We start from the raw sequence: 5,553 nt of genomic DNA on the forward strand, positions 1-5,553 counted from the left end.
GGTGCTGACGTGTTGCGGTGGAGTCCAAGGAAGCATGAATTCAGGGGACCCTATATGGGGATGGGGGTTTGACCAAGGACTGGGGTCACCAGCACGGCCTCTCTGCAGGTCTATCCTTCATTTTTTTTATTCCTGGGGCCAGGCCTGTTTAGACTCACAACTGCTATCCCATGATCCTCTCCACACCCCTCCATTCTGTAAACTGTGGAACACGATGGGTCTTCCCAGCCAGAAGCTGGGACACCACAGCAAGCCTCTTTGTTCAGAGCATCCCTACAGACTGCACAGGGTTACAGGGCCCCCTTTCATCTTCTATGGGTTACCAGGCCAAGTTTCCAGTCACACTGCTAAGGTTAGAGAAGGATGCAGAGCTGCAATTGATGGGCAGCTAGATTGGGGATGGGGTCACTGGGTTGGGAGTGAGTAGAGCCCCTGTCATTTCCTTGCCTTTCCCCATGACACCCAGGCCATGTGCTGTGCTGCTTTTGTTGATGATGGGCTAGTGCTCTCAAGTGTGGGTGGGCAAGGCCTTCATTCATGCCTTAGAAGAAAAAGAATCCCAGGAAGTGTCCATCTAGAGCAGTGCTTCTCAACCTTCCCAATGCTGTGACCTTCTAATATAGTTCCTCATGTTGTGGTGACCCCAACCATAAAATTATTTTCATTTCTACTTTATAAATTGTGCTACTGTTAGCTGGGCATGGTGGTGCACACCTTTAATCCCAACACTTGGGAGGCAAAGACAAGTGGATCTCTGTAGTTCAAAGCCAGCCTGGTCTACAGAGCAAGTCCAGGACAGCCAAGGCTCTTAACTCTAGAAAAAAAAATTTTTGCTACTGTTGACTCATAAATATCTAGGTTTTCCGATGGTCTTAAGTGAAAGGGTCCTTTGACCTCTTAAAGGGTCAAGATCCACCAGTTGAAAACAGCTGATCTAGACAGACTCAGCCAACATCTTCCTTCTACGTTGTCCCTAAATGGGAAGCCTTGCCACAGAAGTGGCTCCTGGCTGCAGTTCTGCTCCTGCCAGAGGAAGGAGTAAGGGGTGTAATGCCAGGTTCATGGAACCCTCGGAGACTACCAGGAGACGACTTGATGGAATAGCAAGAGAGCTTTATTATGAGAGCGATCAAACTCGGGACCCAAGTCTCACTGACGCAGCAGTAAAAAAGTGGGACCCTGAGCCCTGAGTGAGCAGGGTTCTTAAAGGGAAAGTCTGTGAGCAGGGGGTTTCCATGATGGGGGGGGGGAACATATGCCTTGATGTTACAGGATTAAGTAAAAGTTAGAGGGGCGAGGTGACCTCTGAATCAAAATTGCCTAAGCATATAATCACAATGGCTATTATTCTAAACTATATCTGAAACATTGGGGAGAATTTTTCAACGATTCTCATTGATTATTGCCAGGGAGATTGTCTCCATTTTCTATGAAGTATTTATTCTGTGATATTTCCTGGAGGCTGTTGCTAGGAGAGTTAACTTTGTTTTCTGCCAAGTGTACATTCTGTGATATTTCCTGGTACCTGAATTAAGCTCCCAGTCAAGATGGTTCTTTATTTCAAAATGGAGTTATAGCCAGGCTCACTATACCCAGGCTAACTTAAACTCTTCAGGGGATGTCCAGCTCCCAATTCAGCTCGTGTATTATTTATATTATTATGATGATGATGATGTTTTTTTCTGGAAGAGTTAAGACAGGATTTGTCATATAACCCAGATGCCATCAAACTTGTTATATAGCCAAGAATGACCTTGAACTCCTGATCTTCCTTCCTCCACCTCCCATGTACTGAGGTTACTGGTGTGAGCCATGCAGAGCAGAGTTCATGCAGTGCTGAGAGCTAAACTTAGGGTTCCACGTGTGCTCAGCAATCACTCCACCACTCCTCTCGTCCCTTTATTTCTGAGACAGTGTCTCATATAGTCCAGGCTGTCCTCAAACTCAACTGTGTAGCTGAGGATGATCTTGAACTGATCCTACTGACTCCATCCCCAAAGTACTGGCTTTACAGGCCTGAGCCACCATGTGCGAATTCACATGGTGTGTTCAAAACTACTCTCAGTCAGTCAATACAGGTCAGTGGTAGGGCATCTGCCTGGCCCATAAGGAGCTCTGGGTTCCATCCCCAGGGCCATAAGCAGTTTAGTCAGAAGCTGGGCACAATAACACATACCTGTATTCCCAGCATTCAGGAAGCCGAGGAAGAAGCATTTCAAATTTGAAACCACTTATGAGCTACAGTTTGAGACTGTCCCAATAAAAACAAAAGCCAGCCAAATGAGTGTGGTTGTCTCGCCTGTGGGAGGGCCTGGGTTCCTGAGTCTGAACCCCAGAGTTGTGCAAACTGGGGAGGAGGATGCTCAATGTGAGCCACACCCCAACCCCTTAGCAGAAGGTTCTCAGAAGGAGATCTAGTGCTAAGCCACAGCACCCTAGCATTGTTACAATTATTTTTTTTTTCAAGACAGAATTTCTCTGTGTAGCCTTGGCTGTCCTGGACTCACTTTGTAGACCAGGCTGGCCTCGAACTCACAGAGAGCTGCCTGCCTCTGCCTCCCAGAGTGCTGGGATCACAGGCGTGGGCTGCCTCATACAGTCCTGGCAAACTAATTAACTCTTGACTAGGCCTGTTCAACTATTTTCCCAGGCATGGTGGTGCATGCCTTTAATCCCAGCACTCAGAAAGGCAGCGACAGATTGTGATTTAGAGGCCAGCCTGGTCTACAAGGTGAGTCCGGGACAGACAAGGCTACACAGAGAAGCCTTGTTTCAAAAAAAACAACAGAAAGTGTATGTGTGGGGGGGGGGGGGGAGTGTCCAGTGACTTCCAGTTAGAAAATTCATCCACCAAACAAAGCAGCCATCATTATTAGATCAGTTGTGGCTGCCTGCAAGAGTCTACCACTGGGGGCTGAAGAGATAGCTCAGTGGTGGTCAAGAGCACTGTCTGTTCTTCCAGAGGACCCTGGTTCAATTCCCAGCACCCATATGGCAGCTAACAACTATCTATAACTCCAGTTCCATGATTCTGACACCTATATACCAATGCACAGAGAATAAAATTAAATATTATTTACATATATTATATATTAATATATTAAATTACATATGTATCCCACTACATATGTCTGCTGATTTTCCCTCATAGGAATAGATAAGGAGGATCATCTATATGCAATTCTGCTCTAATTGCACTTGCCCTTGGGGGTCTCAGGAAAGTGCTTGAGTACATAGGCTATGGAAGGCTAACAGGAGAGGTTCTATCTATGTGACCTTGGGAAAGCCATCACACATGCTAGGTGAAGACTTCTTTGGGGTCCTGCATGCTGTCAGCAATCCCTCACTATGCTCTGTATGTCTGAGAACCTCACTAGTTCCCCAAGGGATAACTGTGGTGGAACTATTCTTTGGCTTCTCAAGGGAACCTCATGAAGGGGGTAGATGTGAAGTCCACTTGGGGAAGGAATTCTGGTAACACTCTGTCTGTGGGCACTGCGTGAGCTTTTGGCTAGACAGGGAAGGCACCGAGACAGGGACTGAGGGGTGTGAATAATTAAGTGGCCCCGTCAAGGTGAGGCATGGTTTCTATCAGCACAGCTCTGCTTCCCGGGTTGGCCTAAGAAATCCTCATTGCTGGAAGCGTCAAGCTCTTTTCTGTGAGATGATTATTAACCCTGCTGATGTCCTCCTGGGGGAATCTGTCAAGGCTCTGCTGATCCTAGAATCTAAGGTGACTGCAAGCTTGGGACCATGACTGGAGAACCTTGGGATGCAGGCAGTGGCTTTTGTTTGTTCTTCCTCCCCTTCTTCCAGTTTGAAAGGAGACATAAACTGGGCGGTAGGGGTGCACGCCTATAATCCCAGCACTCAGGAGGTAGAGGCAGGCAGATCTCAGTGAGTTCAAGGCCAGCCTGGTCTACAAAGTGAGTACAGGACACACAAGGCTATACAGAGAAACCCTGTCTCAAAAAAAAAAAAAAAAAAAAAGAAAGAAAGGAGACATAAGAGCTGAGCTAGAGGCCTGCATTATCTTTTTACCTTCAGCCTTGAAGGTGGATGAAGTGGCCTAGATATGACTGGATAGAGTATCTGAGATACTCCAGAGCGACAAGCCGATATGCAGACGCAAGGAGGAGTGTGACCCAGTATGTGAAGGGCTCCAGAGCCCTCTGGGACCTGACATCACTGTCTTCACTTCTTTCCTGGGACACTTCCATTATCCATGCTATACAGTGATGCGGTAGCACTCACCTACCAATGAATAGGGTGGCTCATGCCTGTGTTTCCAATTCTTGGGAGACTGAGTCTGTACTAGTTATTGTTCCTGTTGTGTCTAAAAACTGGACAGAAGTCCTGGAACTAGTGGCACATGCCTTTAATGCCAGCACTCTGGAGGCAGAGGCAGGCAGATCTGTGAATTTGAGGCCAACTTGGTCTACAGAGCGAGTTCCAGGACAGCCAGGGCTGCACAGAAAAACCCTGCCTTAAAAAACAACAACAACAAAAAAATGCAAACAGACAGAAGCATCTTAAAGAAGGTACAGTTCATAGCAGTGCAGACGTCATAGCAACAGGAGCGCCAGTCAGCTGGTTGTGTTGCACCTGTAGCCAGGAAACAGAGTAAGATGATTTCCTTTCATCCTTTATTCAGTCTCAGACCTTAGCAGCCAGGATGGTAAGTGCTCCTTCCACAGTCACGTCTGTTCATAATCTCAAAGACACCCAACGGTTTATTATTATCTATAGTGCATGTGCACACGTGCAAGTGCATGCCACAGTTCATAGAAGGAGGTTCTCAACTGTACCACACGAGTCCCGGGGACTCAATTTAAGTAGTCAGGCTTGGTGACACTGCCCTTGCCCACTGGGCTGTCTTGCTGGCCCCACATAGAGGTTTGTTTCCATGATGATTCTAAAGTTCAACAGGTTGTCAAGATGAACCATCATGGAGGCTGGAGGAATGGCTCAGCAGTTAAGAACCTTATTCGTCCTGCAGGGGACTGGAGTTCAGTTCTCAGCACCCACTTTGGGTGGCTCACAACTACCTGTAACTCCAGCGCCAAAGGACCCAACCCTTTTTTGGTCTCCAAAGGCACCTACATACGCCTGCCCACAGAGACATGCAAATAGAAATCTTTTTGTTTGTTTGTATTTTCGGAGACAGGGTTTCTCTGTATAACCTTAGCTGTCCTGTACTGGCTTTGTAGACCAGGCTGGGCTCGAATTCACAGCGATCCACCTGCCTCTGCCTCAGAGTGCTGGAATCAAAGGCGGGCGACACCGCACTGGCTGTATATAGAAATCTTTAAAAATAGAAAAAATAAAAAAGACTGATTGCCACAGAGACCACTGAAAAATGGAAAGGTGACATGGCGTTTTTAGTTACCTGTATGCCCAAGAGAGGGTCAACTGGCACCCCAAGCTCCTTCCCCACAGGGTGCAAGCAGACCAAGATTCTAGACTGACGCATGCGCATAGCTTGTGTTCTCGCTCGGCCTTGCTGCGCCTGCGTAAAGTGGATCATCCGGCCCGCCGGAGGGCGCGAGCCCA

Source organism: Meriones unguiculatus, chromosome 15 (assembly GCF_030254825.1).
Source record: "Meriones unguiculatus strain TT.TT164.6M chromosome 15, Bangor_MerUng_6.1, whole genome shotgun sequence".
Classification (NCBI taxonomy): domain Eukaryota; kingdom Metazoa; phylum Chordata; class Mammalia; order Rodentia; family Muridae; genus Meriones; species Meriones unguiculatus.